Source organism: Mustela lutreola, chromosome 6 (assembly GCF_030435805.1).
Source record: "Mustela lutreola isolate mMusLut2 chromosome 6, mMusLut2.pri, whole genome shotgun sequence".
NCBI classification, from domain to species: Eukaryota; Metazoa; Chordata; class Mammalia; order Carnivora; family Mustelidae; genus Mustela; species Mustela lutreola.
In genome coordinates this window covers 114,885,316-114,907,888 of record NC_081295.1, presented here as the reverse complement: position 1 = coordinate 114,907,888, position 22,573 = coordinate 114,885,316, and the positions used below count along the sequence as shown (strand labels likewise).

Genomic DNA, 22,573 nt, shown 5'->3' with positions numbered 1-22,573 from the left:
CTAAGCAGGGACAAGTACACATTTCCTCTCAGTGTTATTATTACTGGGTATCTTTTGGCAATCTTAAAAGGCTGTGTGTCTTTGGCATGTATCACTTGCTTTTAACATCGCAATAAACTGCTAAACATTTATCCTCTCCCATTTTCTCTACTTTAAGATTATTTCTTCTTTTTAAGATGACAGGTTTTATATTTACTTTAAAACCCAAATCTGATCATGCTTTTCCTCTGCTCTAAAGATTCAATATCCATTCACTTAAAAGAGAATTAAGTTCAAACATTTAGCCAGCTGCCCAAGTGTCTCAATAATTAGATTATTTCAGTTACTCACCTTCAATTTTCACAATATTCTTCCCTCAGCATCCTTCCACACTTCACTGCTTTCATGCCTGGGTCCAGGTGGTTACTTCAGAGCTGCCTGCAATGCCCTTCTCCTTCACCACTGCCTGTCAACGTACCATTCCTCTTTCAACACCTAAGTCAAAGCTCGACTTTTCTAAGAATTTGTAAACACTTAAACCAAAGATATGCTCTTCTTCATTTAGATAATCATGGCTACTCACAGACTGTCTTGGAAATAAATTTTACACACAGAGAGATAGACTGATTGACTCCTTTTGTTCCAGGTTATAAGCTATGGAGGACAAGTATCTTTGCATTTTCTGAAGCATTTGGTATGATGCTTCACATACATAAAAGCAAAGGGCCATGATTTCTAGAGCAGGACTTTGCAAGGATGCATCATTCGAGAATCCGCTGTCATTACAACATTTAGGTCTTCACTTAAGACCATCTCTTATCAGAGCCTGCTGAGGTGAGCTACTTACAATGCCTTGTAAGTAGCTTTAATTAAACCAAGAATCTTGCTGGATGTGATGTGAGGGGTTAGAAAATGAAAAACACAAAAAAACAAAAAACAAAAACAAAAAACAAACCCACAAATTATAATTTCAAAACTTTTAGTTTTTTTTTCTATGCACAAGAACTAGAGACTGGAAATCTCTTTTGCTTCCAATGCTTTAAGTAAAAGACTGTAATTAAAAAAAAAAAATTGGTGTGGAGGGGGTTGCATTGTTTTATTTGGGCATAAGTAAGGGAAAGCCCATAGCTAGCATGGAGACTGAAGTGACTTTGTGGCTCTGAGAAGAATAACATTTTCTTTAGAGGGAAAAGAATGGCATCAGAGAGAAACTGTTTTTGAGCTATATAAGCTGAGTCTGAGCTGATGGGAAAGAGACAGTGGGAGAGTACATCATTCTCTTCACAGAACCTGGATTACTCTGACAACCCAGGGATTGGCAGCTTTAGAAACTTTGAGAGATGTGACTTTGATGTTTATGTTCTCACAATGGGCACGGTCAACAATGTCTGTGGAGATTCATAGCCAGTGTGATAATGGACAAGTGGAAGCTGGAGCTAAAGAACAAGATGGAAAACATTGAACATAGAGGCTGCAGCTGACAGACTAATTGTCGTTTCATGCCCAGCCTCCTTTTGGAGACTCTAACAATTAGCCATTGAACACTGTGAGGAGAATGACTTTGTGCCATCATGAGAGAGGACGTCTGGATCTTTAAAACTGATGTGACATCATTTCGTAGGCACAGACCAGAATATACAGTTATTTAATAAGTTTTATTTAACAAGATTATGTCAATTTTGATTTGAACTCTAGGTGACCAGAATTGTCATTTGGGTGTAACTGCTTCATTAAGAAGCTCTTCAACTATTATCCTAACACAGACTATTGCGACATCCACAGTGTACTATTTTTAAGCCAAATAGAAATATGCAGGCCGAGTAAAGGATGCAAACTTTGGTGATTCTGGTATTTTAAAAGGATGAACATTATACCTTCCTATTTACTTAACCTTCAAGTTTGCACAAAGCATTCTTAGTACTAGGAGGAGAAGTGCTATCATGACCACTTAGGATTTGAGTTTATATTCTCCCCCCATACTACCCACAAACACAACTTGTTTGTGTGTATACTTAAGTCTGTGAGTGAGTATGCCTGACAATGACCACAGCTACCTCTCATCTGCTGCCTCAAGTCCAGATCTATAGTTCTGAGGAACAAGGCATTCATGTAGCTCACAGTGTAAGTTACACTGGGTGGCAGGACAATTTACCAACTCCACCACAGAAATACCCAGTGTTGCTAATGAGAGGATGCCAATAGCCTAGTTCCCCACCTTCAACACCGTACTTTTTCTTTAATTTTGGTCACATTAAATACATTAGAATTTCAATTCCACTTCAATTATTTTCAAATTATATATATATTTACAGGGATACACACACACACACACACACACACACACACACATACACACACACCCCAAGACAAATACATGGTAATATATACATGTGTTTTATATGAACAGAGATATTTAAGAAATATAGCTAATTCCCAAAGCTCCCAAATGTGTTTCACTTCCTGCTACTATGTATCTAATAATAAGAAAAAGAAATCTATCAGCCAGACATATCAGTCTATTCTGATATGATTTTGATTTGAACTTTAATCAGAGTCAGTATAGGCTACCTATATGTCTTTCCTCTAATTTTCTCTCCTTGATTTTGTTTTAATCATGCTTCTTGGGGAAATTTCTTTTCTTTTTTCAGGAATATTTTCATACTACATTTATTCTCTTCACATATTAAAAACAATTTTTTAAATTTTTTATTTTTTATAAACATATATTTTTATCCCCAGGGGTACAGGTCTGTGAATCACCAGGTTTACACAGAAAACTATAAAGTACTCATGAAAGAAATTGAGGAAGACACAAAGAAATGGAAAAATGTTCCATGCTCCTGGATTGGAAAAACAAATTTTTAATCCAGTTACATTTATGTATTCTCACTGGCCATTAAAAAAAAAAAAGACTAGTTTTGGGGAAGGCAGAAAAAAAAGCTTAAGAACAATGATGATTTTATGAATTTTCAATCTTTTTTTTTTTCTATTCACCAAAAACAGCATTTTTGCTTTATGGGGGTCAGTAAGAAGAAAGGAAACTCTGTATTTTTCCTAATGGGATGCTTAATAAGTACTTATTTCTAGCAAAGGACAAAGCAGCTTTAGTATTATAGTGGTAGATCAAGGTACCTAAATTACCTTCCATAAGAGGCCCTTGCAGCATTTTCTGGCAGTGGTGGAATGCCTCCTTACCTAGCATGGACACACTGCTAGTATCAGAGTGGCCATGTTCCTTCTCCTTTCCTTCACCAGGTATTTTTGGATGAGATCCAAGTTCACAGGATTCAGTGACTGGGTGCTGGGTCTGACTACTTTCCAAATGCTAATTTGGATAACAGGCTGTGATGAGCACAGTGGCATTTTCAGTGTGGGTCACTTTTGTCCCTTAAGTCTCAAGCTGACTTTAGAAATGTTGTGCTTACATGGAGTGCTGACATATGAGGGATGGAGAGAAATGCCAGAAAATCCTTTGACTTTCTCCCTCAGGAGCATGAGTCATGGTGGTTCAAAGGAGGAGAGATTTCACGGCCTGTATCTTCACTGCCTTCTTGGTGCACTCCTGCAGTGCTCTTGGTCTAGACTAGCAGCTTCCAAAGATCCAGAGCTGAAGAGCTCTTTGCCATTCTTGGCTTGGCTCCCACAAATCAATTTGAAGGCACAAACAAGACTGATGTTAGAACTAATAAAATACAATGAATAAAGATAGGCAAGATAAGTAAGATTTCCCCAATGTCTAGTTATGTACTAGTACATGTGCTTGTAAGTAAAGCCAAGCATATAAGCAGAGACATTCACAGAGGATTTGATCTATGATTATAATTTGGTTTTAGACGGAAGAATACACAGAAAAAATTTGTAAGAGGGGATAGTTTTTGCATAAAAGATGGGAGAAGAACATGTTGGTTTCAAGGTCAAAATGGGAGAGAAAATTGTGGGAGAAAAATTATCTTGTTAACAGCAAGATAGGGTAAATACTTCGTTGGAAGGATACAGAAACACTCTTGGGCAGTAAAGTGTGAATTAAACTCTGAAAGTTGTAATTCACAGAGAAGACCTTCTCTATATCCCACCAAATGTTTTATCCAGAGTGACACTACTAAGTACTAAAAGATGGCTAATGAGTGACATTAGAGACCAATGTTAACCACTGCTTTGCCACCTCTGCTGCACATTGCTTTAGACAATTTTGGTGGCTTTTTTGGAGATTCAGGTTTCCTGTTTATTTGTAAATCTACAGGCTTATTGCTGTGTTGTCAAAGTCCCACACACTAATATCTACTTTCACAAATGAGTTTCATGGTTCTGACAGAATCTAGATTTTTTCATTTCATCAAGTTACCACAGATTCATGTTTGATAGAGAAAGATGTTATCAACAAGCCCAGCAAGGACACGTTACCTGAAGAGAGAGTATTATTGTTTTCATGGGAAAGCTTCTGAAGCTTGATGGACTATTCTAGGATGAAAGAGAGAGGAAAAATAGTACGTGTAATTTAGATAAACTCTACTGCAAGTAGAAACCTAATCCTTTTATCTTATTTGTGAAGAGGAAGCATGTGACAGAAGTTGGTTTCATGGTTTTCCATGGGGTTCAAAATAGAAAAATAAGCATATGCACATTCATTAGGATAATTATCTGGGGATACTGCTAATGATGTTTATTTAGCAGAAGAAAACAGTTTCAGATCTGCAGATATAAGAGTTAGAATTCCAGAACATTAGAGTTAAAAGAAAACTTCAGGATATTTTAACCACAGTGAAGCCCAGGGAAGTCAACTGGCACTCAAGGTCATGCACTGAGTAGAAAAATGCATGGACTCACTGAGATATGATTAGAGCCAATAGTGCAGGAGTAGGATGTGCATATTATGAATTACCAAGCCCTTTTCCTCTTCTTTTCTGCTGATCTCATCCCACTTAACGGGAGTGATACGACAACACTGAGAAAATAAGTGAAGAGCTGTGTATGCTTCTAGATCTATTGGTGGTACCTATGAATGACTTGACATGTAAAAAGGTTCAAGCTGGTATCTAAACTGAAATCTTTAATTCTCTATTTATTTGGAAAGAGTTGTATTTGATTATGTAACTACTTATGGAAGATTGTAATTTCCAAAGATGGTAGTAACACTATCTCATTCCAGTTGTTCTTGCTACTCTCCTCATCCAGAACTGGGCTGATTTCCCAACCTGATCTACTCCCCAACCTCAACTCTCCTGCCCACCCCTCAACGCCATTTCCCCCACCCTTCACCCCTCCCACCCCCCACTCTGCTTACACCTGGGTGTTCCTTTGTGACTGTTTGGTGAAACGATGCTATACAACTTCAGAAGCTAGGCCAGATAGGGCAGTATGGCTTCTACATCTATATTGAAATACTTGCCTCGGGATCAAGCAGCCATGCTGTGAGGAAGCCCAAGCCACCTAAAGAGGCCATTTATTCATGTTCAGGCCAAAAGCTCCAGCTGAGGTTCTAGCCAACAGTCACATGTGTGAGAAAGCCTTCAAGATGATTCTGGTAGCCAACACCATCTGATTGCAGCTGCATAAGGGACCACAGATGAAAACTGCCCATCTAAACCCAGTTTCCCTGCCAAACAATGACAAATAAAAACAAATGACTGCTTTATTTTAAATTACTAAGGTTTTGAGATGACCTGTTATAATAAGGAAAATGCTACTCCTTAAATTGGGAGGGAAAAGGCAAGAAAAGTTCTTTAGAAGATGAAATAAATTTAGAATCAATCAGACTCACATTCTACCACAAAGATACAAACTGATTTTGAAGAAAAATGTAAATAGCAAAGCTCATGTAGTTTTAAGCAAAATCCATAGATAAGAGAGTATTTAATGGGGGTGGAAGTGTCAACAATATTTTCTAAGCTCAAAATGCTAAGTTATATAGATTCAAAATTATTGTGCACAGATCTTCGTATTTGCTTAAAAAAAAAAAATAGGCAAGGTGACCTTATGCATCTTTTCCACCTCTAACTTCTGTCATTCTCTTTTCATCGTGTGGGTGTTCAGTTTGCTGAAAAAGCCAGATTTCAGAACAGCTTTCTTTCGGAAATGATGTTTTTAAAGTTAAGAAAAAAGGCTTGCCACATTGTAGAAGTGGCAGCTATAAAATTAGATACAAAAATAAATCGAAAATTCGTAACAATTGTGCTGCAAAAGATGAATTAAGAACTGAATTCAAAGTAAAATTAACAAAGTGGGCTTCTGATTAAATGAGCAAGCCAAATCACTTACAGTATGATAATATGTTGGAAATGGCTAGAGATGTTACAAAATAAATGAGGAAAACATTATGTGTACAGTGCTAGAATTGAGATGGCATCAAATAAGAATTTCAGAAAGTATGATCTTATAGTATAAGGTAGGGGTAGGAAAACTGGGTTAATTTCTAGCTCTAACAAAAAGCATGTTCAAAATCTTAGAAAAGAATGCTTAGAAAATGCAGAGAAATGAAAACTATTATATGTCAAAAAAGTTTTGTACTGGTAAAAAAAAGATCCAAGGTAGAAAACCAAGGGATTTGGAGAGGGTTGTAGAAGATGAAAGTAGTGCCTTCCCTCCCTCTGCATCCCACCCCCGCTGTCCTCAGATACATGTCAACACCATACTTTTTAAAGAGCAAAAGTAACTCCATGTTCCTCACTTACATCTGCACAGATGGCAACAATAATCATTAGTTTCCTAACAACTCATCATCACTTTCTAAGTAAAGGTTGGAGACCTTCTTTGGATTGAAGTTTTAATAAGGCAAAGGATTTCATTGGAGTTCCTCTATTAACAAGTAGGTTTTGCTCATTTATAGCATTACTCAGCATGATGCTAAGCACTTCAGAAAGATGCAGAGGTCTAAAGCCTATGAAAAACTAGTTCTTATTTAATTGAAGAGACAGAATTAAATTAATAAAGAATAATGAGTCCTGGAAAAATCTAAGCAATGTTGTTGTTTAAGATTTATTTGTTTTAGTGAGGGATAGAGAGAGTGTGAGAGAAGGGGCAGAGAGAGTGATGAGAGAGAATCCCAAGCAGACTACACACTGAGTGCAGAGCCCAACAGAGGGCTCAATTCCAGAACCCCAACACCGTGACCTGAGCCAAAACCAACAGTCAGGAACTTAACCTTGACTCAGCCATCCAGGCCCACCCAAGCAGTGTTTATAAGAAAATGGAGTAAGTGGGGTTTGAAATATAGGTGAGAAATCATCTGAGGAAATCATCCTTGGTAAGTGCCTTGCTCTATATGTGGTACACAGTAGGTGTTCAAGCAATTATTTATGGAAAAAAATGAACAAGCAATGCAAACATCTGAAAAAGTGGCCTAAAACTCTGTTAAGCAGCGTTCCAGCTCAACTAGAGATGCAAAGGCAAGGTTGGATATCAGGGCATGACTCAGTCAAGAAGGCCTGGGAAAGGAGGGGTTACATTCATTTTCTGTGGTAGGAAAATGGAAATCAATAAAGCTGCCTGCCTGATACTCAAGAGAGATTACTCTGACAGCAGAATGTGAGATGGAACAGAAAGAGAAACTCAAGTGAGGTGGCATCAATTTCAATTCTACCCTGACTTGGCAGGCTTCTTTGTACTTTGTGCTTGACTGAAGTCAAACAACCTCAAGCAAAATACATGTATTGTGGCAAGGGAAGGTTGCTGGAAGAATATTATGGAGCACAGATGGAACTAGCTTTGTGGAGATTCTAAGTGTGTGGATGCAGAATGCTGAGATGTGGGCAAGTCAGTTTGAACCAAGATTTCCAGGAAAAAAAAAAAAAGCTTATAAGAAAGTATGCAAAATAAAGCCTTAGAATTCAAAGGTCCACCCGTAGAATGATTTTAAGTATACCCTCTGTATGTCATAATGTTTGCAAAGAATCAGATTTTCTTGTCACAAGAAAAAAGTAATCATACACATAGCTTTAGCTACATCCTAAGGGACATACCTTATTTAAAACATACAAGCAAACTTTAATACAGTAATTTTAACACCATGCTGATCCACTAAATGTTTGGTATTGGGGATGAGAACTTATATCTGTTACTTCACTGGAAAAGCAGCAAGGCTTTTCATGGGCTCTAGAAACAGGCTGCTTGGATTTGAATGTTAACACTTACTAGTCCTATGACTTTAGGCAAGTTATTTATAACCTCTATGTGCCTCCACTTCTGCATCTGAAAATAGGGATAATTCTAAAAGCTATATAAGGTTATAATGAGGATTAAAATATGGATGAGTACTTGCCTTATAGGTAGTGATTAATAAATATCAGCTACTATTATTACTATATAACTTTGTCTTTTGTCTCTTTTTGCCTAAAGAAGAAACAAATTACTACTGCCCATTTTTCTATGGTAGGATATCAGAGAGATACTTGGTGGCTTACCCTGAGTAACATAATGAATTATTTGATGGCATTCAGAAAGCACCCCCTTCTAAAATCCTTCTGGTAAAGAGAGCCATATTTTTATTTTTCTGGGACAAAGCTAAAAAAAAAAAATACACTTACTGAGTTGAACAAAACAGAATCATAAATAAATTAGCTGCATTTTGTTTTTCCTGTCTGAGAAAACCCAAAAAATCATTTTCCTTTCTATCTGAAAGGACATCTAAAAGGAACCAGACCACACAACGACACTGAGATGGCTGTACCTGAAGTAAAATAAATCATAGTGGAAAAGGATGATGTCTGACAGGAGGCTTTGGATGTTGTTTTCATTACCTAGTTATTTTCTATGTAAAAGCCACTTGTGTCACAAAGTGGACCTTGTCATCTGAAAAGCACTTCGTCTTGTTGTATTTCCAAAGATTTAAATGGAAATTGTTGCTTTTGGGAAACAGCCATAAGGAGTGACTTGGCTGCGTTTAAAAGACTCAATCCATTTGCCTCCTAGTACCAGTAACTCTCTCTCTTGTGTTACAGGTTCTGCTTCTTCCAGAAGCCAATACTAATTTAATAATCATGGAAATAATCAATTCTTTAAAGCACTGTACATACTCAACGTGTGCATATTGTACAATCACATATAGGACTACTCATACATAATTCCAAACAGCAACCTTGTAATGTTCACGATTCTTCAGTTTCACAGATGAGAAAACCAAGGCTACCAGGGTTACGACCCTTGTTCAAGGTCCCACAGCCACCAACGGATGGGATAGGAAGTCATCTCCACTCAGTTTCTTTGTTTTCACCTGTTATTACCACCATCCTCAGTAGATACTGCTCAAGCCCTTTCATTCAAAGTAATAGAAAACTTAATAAAAAATGAAGCCATAGTCTTCCGGTACTCCTACCTGAACCTGGACAACTTAAAACAAGATTCAAAAGAAGACATGTTCTATCATTATATTTTGTGGTACCTGGACATCAATCACTATCACGTAAACTGGTCATTTCCATTTCTAATTATATAATTTCACAGGAAATTCAGTATTTGGTAGCCTGTTATCTTAGCCTGTTATCTTAGCTTTGATACAGCCCACCCCCCCACCCCCCCCGTTTTGACATCACACTGTTCTAGGTGTGCTACTAATACAAAATGAAATGACTTTTCCTGTAGAAGATTCTTTAGAATGTTAGACAGGTTAGACAGGTGAAAAGTAAAATTGATTCTATTAGCAACAGTGTTAAGCTAAAAATGAATGCCCAGGATAAAAAATAATAGGGGCGCCTGGGTGCCTCAGTGGGTTAAAGCCTCTGCCTTGGGCTCAGGTCATGATCCGTTTTGTGAGATCGAGCCCCATAGAGCCCTACATCAGCCTCTCTGCTCGGAGGGGAGCCTGCTTCCCTGCCCCCCCACCACGCCCTTGGCCTCTCTGCCTACTTGTGATCTCTCTCTCTCTGTCAAATAAACAAACAAACAAATAAATAAATAAATAAAATCTTTAAAAAAAATGATTTCAAATATTACTTTGAGATTCCTTCTAAGGAACAGAATTGAATTTATATTCAATATTTATATTTTATTCATTATAGATTAGTGGGTATGTGTTACTTACAGCATATTTTTCTTTCCCTGATGCATTATTTACTGACATTTTCTAAAAATATGTTGTCTCTTGACTTAGGAGAAAAAAAAAAACACAAAAATTGGACATAATCAATGTTATGCTATGAATCCCTAAGATAAACCAAACTAAAAGACCCATATGCAGATACAACTGGCCCTTCCTTTTCTATCTCACCAACAGCTACTTTAAAAGATCCTAGGAATACACACAGCATAGGAAGAGCAAGAGAGATTTCTAATCCTGTTTGGAAAACTCATTTTTTTGTTTTTTTTTTTTTTTGCTTTGATAGTATTACATAACACAAGGTTATATTCATTCTTTCATTTTTTTTTTTTAATTCATACAACTAACTGCAGAATTCACAGCCTTTTCAAGCACAAATTGGTATTTTTAAAAACTAACCATATATTGGCCATAAAGCATGGCTCAACACATTTAAATATTATAGGCTATGCTTTTTATCATAAAACAATTATGGTAAAAAACAAAAAACAGGGGCATCTGCTTTAGGCTTGGGTCATGATCCCAGGGTCCTGGGATTGAGCCCTCATCGGGCTCCCCACTCAGTGGGGGGCCTGCTTCTCCCTCTCCCACTACCTCTGCTTGTATTTCCTTTCTCATTGTGTCTCCATCAAATAAATAAAATCTTGAAAAAAATGAAAAACTGTAAAACTAAGAAATATCCAAATATTTGGGAATTTTAAAAATATGTAAATAGCTTATGAGTTCAAAGAAAAAATCATAACAAATTAGTATTTCCAATTGAATAATGAAAATATAAGACATCATAACTGCTGCTAAATCATTACCTGGATGATATTTTTATTTAAAACACATTTATTAGGGGCGCCTGGGTGGCTCAGTGGGTTAAGCCGCTGCCTTCGGCTCAGGTTGTGATCTCAGGGTCCTGGGATCGAGTCCCGCATCGGGCTCTCTGCTCAGCGGGGAGCCTGCTTCCCTCTCTCTCTCTCTGCCTGCCTCTCCATCTACTTGTGATTTCTCTCTGTCAAATACATAAATAAAATCTTTAAAAAAAATAAAAATAAAAAATAAAACACATTTATTAGAAAAGAAGAAATGCTAAGGTGCCTGGGTGGCACAGTCAGTTAAGCAACTGACTCTGTTTCAGCTCAGGCCATGATCTCAGGGTCCTTATATTAGGCCCAATGTCAGGCTCTGAGCTCAGCATGGAGTCTACTTAAGATTCTCTCTCCCTCTCCTTTTGCCCCTCTCCCCCATAAATAAAATCTTAAGGAAAAAAAAAAAAAAGAAAAGAAATGTTGAAAATAGATGAAGTAAGCAACCATGTCAAGAAGTTAGAGAAAGAGAAAACTGAAAGTGAAAAGAAGGAAACAGTAAAGATATGAGCAGAAATAAAACCAAAAGAGCCTGAAGTTGATCCTGTGAAACGAAAATGAAATTGACATGACTTGCCAAAATTGACACAAGAAGCCAAAAGAAAAAAAAGAAAGGCCATCAAGAATTCATCTAAAATTATGAATTCTTGAGAGTGCCTGGGTGGCTCAGCGGATTGAGCCTCTGCCTTTGGCTCAGGTCATGATCTCAGGGTCCTTGGATCAAGCCCCACATCAGGCTCCTTGCTCAGGACAGAGCCTGCTTCCCCCTCTCTCTCTGCCTGCCTCTCTGCCTACTTGTGATTGTGATCTTCGTCTGTCAAATGAATAAATAAAACCTTTAAAAAAAAAAAGAAAAGAAACAGTAACAGTAATAAAAAATCTTACCAAAAAGAAACTCCAAGCCCAAACAGCTCTCATATTACAAAAAAATTTTTTTTTATTTGACAGACAGAGATCACAAGTAGGCAGACAGGCAGGCTGAGAGAGAGAGAGAGAGAGAGAGGAGGAAGTAGGCTCCCCGCAGAGCAGAGAGCCCGATGTGGAGCTCAATCCCAGAACCCTGGGATCATGACCCGAGCCGAAGGCAGAGGCTTTAACCCACTGAGCCACCCAAGCACCCCTACAAAAACTTTTTAAAGTAGAAGTAGAAGGCACACTCCCCAAGTCATTTCATGGGGAAAATATAATATTAATACCAAAACTAGAGAAGAAAATTATATAAACCATTCTCACTAAAGAACATACATGCAAAAACTCCTTGAAAACTAATAAACAGATATATCAATTTATAAAGGAGTAATATGTTTGACTAAATTTGAGTTAATCCCAGAAACTCAAGATTGGTTTGACATTCAAAAATCAATCACCATGATTTTCCATTATTAAGCCACTGGAGGAAGAAAATTATAGTATCATTTTACACACATTTGACAAAATTCATTGTTCATTAAAAACTTTAAAAAACTTAAAAAAAAAACTTTAAAAAAAAATAAGAAAAAGAAAAGTTCCTCAAGTTGAAAAAAGGACAGTTAACCCTTGAATAATACAGGGTTTAGAGGCACTGACTCCCTGCACAATAGAAAATCTGTGTATAACTTTTGACTCCCTCAAAACTTAGCTATTAATAGCCTACTGCTGAACAGAAGCCTTAATAATAACATCAACAGTCCATTAACACATATTTTGTATGTTCTATGTATCATATCCCATATTCTTACAATGAAGAAAGCTACAGAAAAGAAAATGCTATTAAGAATATCGTAGAGGGGTGCCTGGGTGGCTCAGTGGGTTAAGCCTCTGCCTTCTGCTCAGATAATGATCCCAGGAGACTCCTAATGGGCTCTCTGCTCAGTGGGGAGTCTTTATCTTTATCTCCCTCTCCCTCTGCTCCTCCTCACTGCTCCTGTTCTCTCAAATAAGTAAGTAAATTAATCTTTAAAAAAAAAAGAGAGAGAGAGAGAGAAAGAGAAAATACATTTACAGTACTGTACTGTACTTACTGAAAAAAATCCACATGTAAGTGATGAAGTTCTAGAATATAGCTGAGGTTCAGTGGGGTGAGGTCTGGAGCCAATGACCAAGAAAGAATTCTTGAGACATCTTTGGTACAAAATGGTGGTTGATTAAGGCACAGGGACAGGACCCATGGGCAGGAAGAACAGCTGCCCCAGGGTTGTGAGGGGTGGCAGCTTATGTACTAAGGGGGGTGGAGGAAGGAAAAGGGAGGTTTTAATAGAACTTTGGACCTACAAGTTACCAGAGGCCTGGAGGCCTTGCCATTGTCAAGGTCATTTTGACCTCCAGCAAGGTATTAACATTAAGATAGGTGGGAGATTCCTAAAGAATGTTACCTATGTCCCACCCAGCAGGGAGTGGGGGAAGTTTAGAGGGTGTCAGCTTTTGCTTTGTCCTCAGCCAGCCTTCTGTAGTGGACTGACTGGTCAAACCCATGTTGTTCAAGAGTCAACTGTAGTTTACAAAAAAATCTACAGGAAATATTGTACTTACTGGTATATTTTGACATAGAAGCTAGGAATGCCACTATTACTGCTTCCATTCATCTGTATATTGATGGTTTTAGCAACTGCAGTAAAGCAAGGAAAAAGGAACATAAAAATTGGTAAGGAAATGTCATGTTTCACAAATTTTGAAAGAAAACATTTAATTGAGGCCACAGATAAAATTTTAGTTTTAAGAGAATTTAGAGGTTATTACTCAAACATCACGGTGTATCTCTATACTAGCCACAAACATTAGAAAATTAAATTTATAAAATACATAGTTTATACTATCAAACATATTAAGGACTATTAGTAAAATTCAAAAGAGATACATAAGACCTCTTTGTAGGAATTAATACACATTTAATAAGATAAATTTTAAATGATGAAAATAAATGGAGATATATTTTGTACATAAGTCAGAGAACTTAATATTGTAAAGATATCAGTTCTTCCAACATTGTTTTATAGATTCAGTGCAATCTCTGTCCAAGTCCCCACACAGATCTCTGTGGAACAAGACAAGCTGAATTTAAATTATATAGAAAGGGAGAGACCAAGAGTAACACAGACATTCTGAAGAACAGCAGAACAGACTCATGACTAAGGTTTTATTAGATGGTAATACCTGATCCCAACAGTAGTTATGATGAGGGAACAGAAGGTTGGCTGAGGACAAAGCAAAAGCTGACACCTTGCAACCTCCCCCCCACCCCCACTCCTGGGTGGACATATGTGACATTCTTTAGGAATCTCCCTGATGGGTCAGTAATCAAAGGAGCGAGACTGATACAAAGCGAAGGTCAAGCAAAGCTTTATTTCGTACCAAGCATGAAGAATCAAACTGACCGTTCAGGGCTGCCTCTTACAGAGAGGGCAACCACCCCCAGCCTCACAGACCAACTTCCATAGAGCAAAGACCATGTGGTTGAGCCTGGGCACACACAGGTGGCCAATGAGATTTGCAACACACAGAGAAAGCTGCAGTCATGCTAGGTCACACTCAGGTGGCCAAATGAATTACAATTCACCCCATAGTAGCTATTTGAACTAGCCTATCACCTTGGTCAGAATTGGCGCCCAAAAGGTGGGTCTTACACTCCTTGGTAGCTAGGGAGACAGTATGCATGCTCCACTGATTGGATGTCTCCACCTGGCCCAACTCATCCCCGCATTCAGGCTCTGCTGTCTCTGGCTCTGCTGACCTGACCCACCCTTGTGTTTGGACTCTGTTCTCAGGGACTGGTCAGCCATATTCTACTGGTTTCCCAGACTTGCTTTTAAGTAAGTTCCCCTGGTGGGGGGCAGGGTCAGTTTAAGTTTTACTGCATAAACAACAAAATCACTGTTTAACCGGATGGAGCTGCTCTGGCTAAATAGGGCTTTATACTCCCAACTATCTTAGCTTGCTAAAAAGGGCAGAAAGACCTTGGCAGTGGCAAGGCCTCTGGTATCTGGTATTTTGTAGGTCCTCTTTAGCTTATGAAAGTTCTACTGAACCTCTCTTTTCCTTACTTTCCCCACCCCCATGGTATGTAACCTGCCATCCCTCACAACCCCAGGGCAGCAGCTTTCTGCCCACAGGTTCTGTCTTCATGCTTTAATAAACCACCATTTGCACCAAAGACGTCTCAAGAATTCTTTCTTGGTCATCGGCTCCAGACCTCACCTCACTGAACCTCATGTATATTCTAGAACTTCATAAGTTAGTCCCCTCAAGGTCTAAGAAACTGTTTCCAAAATACCTTGGAGGTTTGTTATGTCTCTGACCTCCTCTCAACTTGAAAGTATGTAATCACCACCCCTCACAACTGCAAAATGCAGTTTTCTGCGCACAGGTCCAGTTTCCAAAGACATCTCAAGAATTCTTTCATGGCTGTCGGCTCTGAACCCCAACACTCCAAACCACATCAATTCCATTTACAAAAAGTTCAAAACCAGGCAAAACTTGAGACCTTTCGTTACAAAAAAAATGTGTTTTTTCTTAAAGCACAGGGACATGACTTCGGGCAGAAAGAGCTGCCCTGGAGTTGTGAGGAATAGTCATTCATCTTTGGAGTTGGGGGAGGTAAAGACAAAGGAAGTTTCAAAAAGGATTTTCATATGTGAAAGAAGATTTACAGGATCCTGAAGGCCTATTGTTAAGCTAAAGTTGTTTTTTCCTCTAGCAGGGCATTAAATTGGTTGTTCCTGGAGGAAAGTTATATTCTGCTTGCCTCAAGTATTTGTCAAGGGGCTGCAAATTATAAGGAAATTTAATTTTATGTACATTTCCTTTTGCCTTTGTTCTCCACATTAATAATATTTCAAATATATATAAAATATATATTTATATTATATACATAATTATATATATATTATATATATATAATTTTTTTATCTGAGTGGAATTTTCTGAGATTTTTGTTTATCTCTCAATAAGCTGCTAATTTATGTTTATGTACTCTTAGGTATGTTTATTGTTTCACCATAAAATTATTTTTTAAATATAATGCATGGTGAATAAAGTTTTATAAAATTAAACTTCAATCCAAATAAATATCAATTAAGGTGTTAAAAAATTTCAGCTGAGTAAATTTGAAGATCTAATTGTTCTTTTTAAGCAATTCATGAATTGGGCAGCATCCCATCTAGCAAGTAAAAAGGAGGTTCAAGAACTATACAAAATGAAAGGATCCTATAGGCAGAAATGGGGCCAAACAAAGAGGTTAGCAACAAAGGATAAGATTATATCGAGTAAGTGTTACCTTCTCTCAGGGGAAGGCAGGAGGTTTTATCTGGCAGATTATCTCACTAATGGTGAGGAAGAAATTCCAGACTGATTTGTTTAAAATTCCACTCCAGAGGGTAGCAGAAACCTTAATTAGGTTAGGCGCTAAGTCTTGGAGATACTTAACTAAGTGACACAATTTTAGACCTGTTTCATTTTAACAAAGGAAAAGATGTTCTTTATGTTTAAGAAATTGGAATCAGAGGTCCTAAAGATGTGGAAATGTTGTGGTTCACAGTTAAAGACCAAGAAAGAATTCTTGAGATGTCTTTGGTGCAAAAGGTGGTTTTTTGTTTTTTTTTAAAGCACAGAAACAGGACCTGCGGGCAGGAGTTGCACTAGGGTCATGAGGATTGGTTGATTACATACTTGCAAAATGGGAGATGGTTAGGAATAGAGTAAGTCTCTAAGGAATTTTGGAAGCAAGTTTTCTAGGACCTTGAGGGGGGTAGCTATTGTTAGGAAAAAGTCATTTATTACTATTTAGTAAAACTTCAGTTATGAGACCCTTGAGATGTATATCAAGGGCCACATGTTTAGAGGATGATTGCTAACATATATCTGGGGGGTATAAAGAAAATTTCCAAAGGAATTTTTATATGTTAAAGTGGACTTACAGGTGGGACGCCTGGGTGGCTCAGTTGGTTGGGCAGCTGCCTTCAGCTCAGGTCATGATCCCAGCGTCCTGGGATCGAGTCCCGCATCGGGCTCCTTGCTCGGCAGGGAGCCTGCTTCTCCCTCTGCCTCTGCCTGCCATTCTGTCTGCCTGTGCTTGCTCTCTCCCCCTCTCTCTCTCTGATAAATAAATAAAATCTTAAAAAAAAAAAAAAAGTGGACTTACAGGATACTGGGTTGGGGGAGGGGGTCAGGATAATGTTAAGCTAAGATTGCCTTTTGCTCTTAGTGAAGTGTCAACATCGAGGCAGCTTAGTTCCTATAGAAAAATCACTCTACTTGTTTCAAGGGCTTGTCAGTGGGCTGTAGGCAGTAAGAAAATTTAATTTTTTCTTTTGCCTTTGCCTCCCACATCACTATCTTACTAATTTTTAATAGAACTTTGCATGTTATTTAGTGTCCTATGGAAAAAACATTCATTGAACACTTAATAGCCTGAATGTCTGAAGCTGAAAGTCTTCTTTTTGGTGATGGATTATCTCTATACTTACTAAACATTTGAGTGAAATAAAATATTTGCTTTAAATGAACTTATATTTATATGAACTTATATTTTGATGGTAGGGATTTAGATCTCTTAATCAGTGTCCAGAGAAATAATTGGGAAAAAAGGAACCAAAGTCAAAGAACTATGAAACAGTTGAGATTTTGTTTAAGAAGAGCACCTGAGTGGCTCAGTTGGTTGGGCGACCGCCTTCAGCTCAGGTTATGATCTTGGAGTCCCAGGATCCAGTCCGCATTGGGCTCCCTGCTCAGCAGGGAGTCTGCTTCTCCCTCTGATCCTCTCTCCTCTCAGGCTCTCTCTCTCAAATAAATAAATGAAATCTTAAAAAAAAAAAAAAAAAAAAAAAAAAAAAGATTGGGGCACCTGGGAGACTCAGTGGGTTAAGCTCTGCCTTTGGCTCATGTCATGATCTGAGGGTCCTGGGATGGAGCCCCCCATCCAGCTCTCTGTTCAGCGGGGAGCCTGCATCCCCCTCCACCAACCACCCTCTGTCTGCTTCTCTATCTACTTGTGATTTCTCTCTCTGTCAAAATAAATAAATAAAATCTAAAAAAAATTTTTTTTTTGTTTAAGAAGATATTTTACATAGGAGTGCCTGGGTGGCTCAGTGGGTTAAAGCCTCTGCCTTCTGTTCAGGTCATGATCCCAGGGTCCTGGGATAGAGCCCTGCATCAGGCTCACTGCTCAGCAGGGAGCCTGCTTCCTGCCCCCTCTCTCTGCTGGCATGTGATCTCTGTCTGTCAAATAAATAAATAAAATCTATTTTAAAAAAGAAGATATTTTACATAATAAAAATAACTTTTAAGTGTTTATTAAAATTTACTTAATAACCCAGGGTGCTATAAAAACTAAATCACTTAAACCCATAATAAAGTGGAAAGCAACAATTCTCTAGTGGATTTGTGAATATGTATTTATTCATTTATTCAAAAAGTGTCTACTGAGTTACTGTTATGTACCCTGAACTATACTAAGTGCTTGGGTTATAACAAAGGACAATATAGACAAAAATCCATGCTCTCCTAGAATATGCATTCTCATTTGGAAGACAGGTAATAAACAAATAGTTAAAGTCATGTCAGACAGTGGTTAAGAGCTCTGAAGACAAATAAAGCAGGATGAAAGGACAGAGAGTAAGGATACAAACTCAGGTAAGATGGAATGCTGAATATTGGTCTTTGTATACTGAGTTTGCTGGTTTGTGAAGTGGATAGGGAAAATTCCTCAGAAAGCAGATGTATTTCCCAACAATGGGAATATCTCCAGGAGTACAGATGACTGGGTATTCTTCAGATGTGAGAAAGCTACAAATCTGCATATGGGGAAAACTTCTAGAAGATTCTTAAACAAACCTCAAAATAACCTGGTAGTTCATCTGTCTTTCAAATTTGGGCTTTTCATAAGCTAGTTTCAAATCAGAGTTTGTGGGTCTCATTTCTATAGTCACATAATATGAGATTTTTATTTCCTAGGAAAAGTAGCTTGGAAGTAATATGTAGTTCAGGAGTCAGCTAAAAATGTTTTTGTCCTCTTACTACTGAGATTCTAAATCATGCATTTTTCTTATTTCTGAATGAAAAAGAATGGTTAAATTGAGACAAATTAAATGTTTTGTGGATGTTCAAGACCCTCATATACTATAACATCATTGTTTTCAACAGCAAACAGAAAGAAATGAACAAAAGCGCTTTCTTTAGAAAACAATGATTGAACAAACGTTATTTATAAATTTAGCCCTTGGTGTGGGACTTGGAGGTAATGCACGTAACAGTTGACTCAGAATTCACTACAACTTTGGGGGGGGGGGGTCTGCCTAAGCTGCTGCGTTCATACTGGATACAAAAATGTGATAGTTGAAAAAAAACCTGGTACCTATTTCCCGTGAATATTATCGGTTCTATCATTTTTCTCTTTCTTTCTTTCTTTCTTTCAAGAGAGCACGCACACACAAGGTTGGGAGGTGCAGGGAGGGACAGAGGGAGAGAGAATCTTAAGAAGACTCCATGATCAGCATGGAGTCTGACATGGGGCTCCATCTCATGACCCTGATATCACCACCCTGAGATCACGACCTAAGCAGAAACCAAGGGTGGGACACTTTACCACCTGAGCCAACCAGGTGCCTCTACTGTGTGATTTCTGAAAGACATGAAACAGATTTCTGAACATTTTTTAGAGTCTGGATAGTGCTGGATTCATCAAAGCTACAAGTGATACCAATAACAGTTTTCCTGAGCCAGATTGTAAGAAACATTCTACAGGGCAGCTATTTACCGTTGTACAGGCTGTGCACTGCACATCTTTAGCACACCATTAATCTTGTACATGACTGCTTTGACTTGATAAGAAAATATCATAATCCTGGACCCTGAGACAGTTATTAGCGTAAGAACAGATGCACTTACACGGCATTGGCAATGTCTACTGGGTACAAAAGACTAGAAATACTGTAGGCTTAGGGAACCTACAGAATCTATCTATGCAAAGCAGGTCCATTACAGCACAGGTGAGCATGTGATTCTTGCATAAACTGCTATAGTCTCTGGACAGCTTGTCCACTTAGGCATCCATGGATGCCTCTATGGGACCATCTTTTCCCACTCCAATCCCTGGAAACAGTTCCTTAATCATTGGACAGAGATGCCTATAGAAAAGAATGGATTCTTACTCATGACCTATGCCAAATGATTGGGAGGTAAGTGGATGAATTTGTACCGAGAACTTGAAAATGCTTTAGCATGAAACTGGAGATTGTACTGTGAATTGAACTGAAGTCTTACATTCTGCCCACACCTACAAATTGAAATTCTCTAAGTAAGGCATTTGAGGATAATAGAGAACAAAATCCATTTGACAGGAAATAGATGCCTTCCTCCATCGGCCACAGTGTTTGGCATATTACAACATTTGGACAATGTTTTTGGCTCTAAGTTTTCTTATAACCAGGAAATGCACTAAGGATCTGGAGTTTTCGGTTTCTGACAACAGAAAACACATACATTTATCTGTAGTGAATAAAGGTCCTAAGTGGGGGGGGGGGGGGGGGGGAGTCCTAACTGATAGAAAAGTCTGCTAGAATCTATCACATGTATAACATCATGAGTTTTAAAGGGGTCTAAAAAACATCTAATTGACCTATGTAAAAATGGTGCTTAGAGAAATTAATTGATAACCACAATATTAGCATATATTTTTAATTAGTTTTCCATGAGGCAATTCTAAAGATATTTGTAAGGAGGGAAAATCACGGATTTATTAACAAAGCGACAAGATTTTTGGAGTTAGAAGAGGCACTATGAATTACGTAAGTCAAATATCCTCGATTTCCCAGATGAAGAAACTGAGACTCAGAGAAATTAAAACAAGACAAAATAAACAAAATAGCCCAAGTTATTAGAAGTGGTAGGAAGAGTTAACAGGATTGTGAAAAGGAACTTCCTGTTTGGCACGATGCTGGGAGAATCCACCATGTGGGAACCTCGAAGCCACATCTCTCTTGATATACGCCCCCACATCCTCTAAGACTTCACAATCAAAAACGGCTCACACAAACGGCCGTCCTTCGGGGACGGAGAAACTTACTTGCGGTTCTTGAAGCAGCAGCTGCTTATCTTCAGCGCGTCCAGGGGAGCTTTCACGTGAGCCACGGACCCTGGCACGCATTAGACTGTTTCTCGATGGATGGAGCAGCCGACGTTGCTGCTGCCCCCGTGTGCTTGCTTGGCTGTGCTTATCACAGCTGGACGCCCGGAAACCCCCCAGGCCGATGGCACAAGGCAGCCGGAGGCACACCAGGGAAAGTTTATCTGGTACTCCAGCACCCTGCTGCGGGGGGTGGGAAGCAACAGCGAGTCCAGCCCAGGGAAGGACCACACCACGGAGTCCAGTGAGTCACCACCAGGGCATGTATCCCCTGTACACACAGGGAAAGGGGGGATTGAGACTGGTCTCTTGCACAGCACCTGAGAGAGGTCAGGCAGATACCGGAAGCTGCCGGCGGGTGCCGATAAAGGGCGGACCAACCGGAAGCTGCTCCACTGGGCTCCAACCACGTGACTCAGACCCGCTACAGCTGAGGACCCCAGAGCAGGTATGGATCTTTGCAGCTTCTGATGGAACCCTGGTGACCTCCTAGGACTTTGGCTCAAGGGAAGAAAAGACATTAAAAAAAAAAAAAAAAAGGTTAGGATTTTTTAAACCATGTATATAAGAAAACAATCAATTATTAAGCATATAACTAACCACTGCATTTTGAGTGGTCATTAAGAGATGTACTGTAAGTTTAAATAAAATAGGCCATTGTACAGAGCAATAAAATATAAAGGGCTAGAGATCTGGGAAGATCACCTTTTGTAGGATGAGAAAGTTAGAAATCCAGAATCAGTGTTGCTTATGATGAGATTGAGAGCAAACAACAATCTCCAATTCATGTTTTTGTTAGAATAAACAAATTTGGTTTGAACATACTATCGCTATGTCGCTGTAGGTCTGCAGGTATAACAGAGAGAGGAGGCCATCACAAAACACTGAAAAGGAAGAGAAAATCGTAATAATTGGTTTAAGTAAGTGTAGGTAAAGGAAAGAGAGAGAAGAAACAGGCAGAGGGAGAAGCAAGAGATGGGAATGAGATGGGAACCATAGAAACAGGCTAGATTTTATGGATTCATATAAAGAGAAGAAATCTCTTCCTCTGTGGTTGATAAGTATTTCCTGCTATTGAAGAAAAAGGGAGGTCACTAGGGAAAGAACACTGAAAAAATCATGATCTTGTTACACTATGAAAATCAATGAGCTAGTGGCTAAAGTAAAGCAATATTTCTGGGTCTTGCCTTACCAGATTTCCTCTATTTTTAAACAAAAATTCAAATTCTCTTGGGAAGAGACATTAAACACTATGGTTTTCATAATGGTAGATAAATGAGAAAGTCTGGGAGGGATTAGTATGAACTGAGCACATTTTTAAAATAATGCTGATTAAAAACTCCTTTTTTTGATAAGTCTTTTTTTTCCCAAATTCACACATTAACACCTTAATCCCAGGCTGGGAATCAGCGGAGAGTCCAATCAAACGTTCTCGCCAGTTCTTTCCTCAGACTTAGCTGAGGATCTGACTTCAGCCTGTCCCCACAGCTTACAGCTTCCTTTCCAAGTTCCCTCAGACCACAGGAAGGCCTGCTGGACATCAGAGTAGGAAAGGAACAAGGTGCTCAGCTGAGTGAAGTATGGAGGAATGTTTTTTTACTGTAGTATAGACAAACTACA

At 38.6% G+C, this 22,573-nt stretch overlaps 1 long non-coding RNA gene across 1 annotated transcript; it reads right to left on the bottom strand.

Annotated features, from left to right (window-relative positions):
* Positions 1–336: 336 nt before the first annotated feature.
* Positions 337–21,368, bottom strand: LOC131833222 (uncharacterized). The gene is made up of 3 exons (XR_009354361.1): positions 20,894–21,368; positions 13,369–13,444; positions 337–445 (listed from the first exon to the last, which is right to left on the bottom strand). It is a non-coding gene; the product is annotated as an uncharacterized LOC131833222 (long non-coding RNA).
* Between the last annotated feature and the right edge of the window lie 1,205 nt (positions 21,369–22,573).